We start from the raw sequence: 410 nt of genomic DNA, 5'->3' as shown, positions 1-410 counted from the left end.
CCCCCTCCTCTGCTCTTTTCTTTAAAATGAGACGTATGTGCTGGGAAGCGTGCGACTTGTCACACGCAGTGTTTTCCCCACAGGACACACACACACACACCCTCGCAAGCCACGACACACGGCGACACCCAGCGACACATGCCGGCGTTCGGCTCCCAGGGCTCAGCCCCTGTCGGCGACGCGCCAGTGACACACACTCCCGCCCTCGGGAGGAGCGGCCGCTCCGCCGCGCTCCCCGGGCCGGGCCTCGGCGCGGCGCTTCTGTGTTCTGTTCCCTTCGCAGCCGCGTGGAAACCGCAGCGGGGCGGGCCGGGATGAGCTCACGCCGCCGCCCGCCAGGCCGCCACCCCTAACTCGCTCCAGATGCCGGCGGCCTGCGCCGCACGGAGAGTGGCTGGGGCGCGCCACCG

Source organism: Carlito syrichta, unplaced genomic scaffold, assembly GCF_000164805.1.
Source record: "Carlito syrichta isolate Samal-C Ts95f unplaced genomic scaffold, Tarsius_syrichta-2.0.1 Scaffold314220, whole genome shotgun sequence".
Lineage (NCBI taxonomy): Eukaryota > Metazoa > Chordata > Mammalia > Primates > Tarsiidae > Carlito > Carlito syrichta.
The sequence above is the reverse complement of the archived record's forward strand: the minus strand, read 5'-3'. Positions refer to the sequence as shown.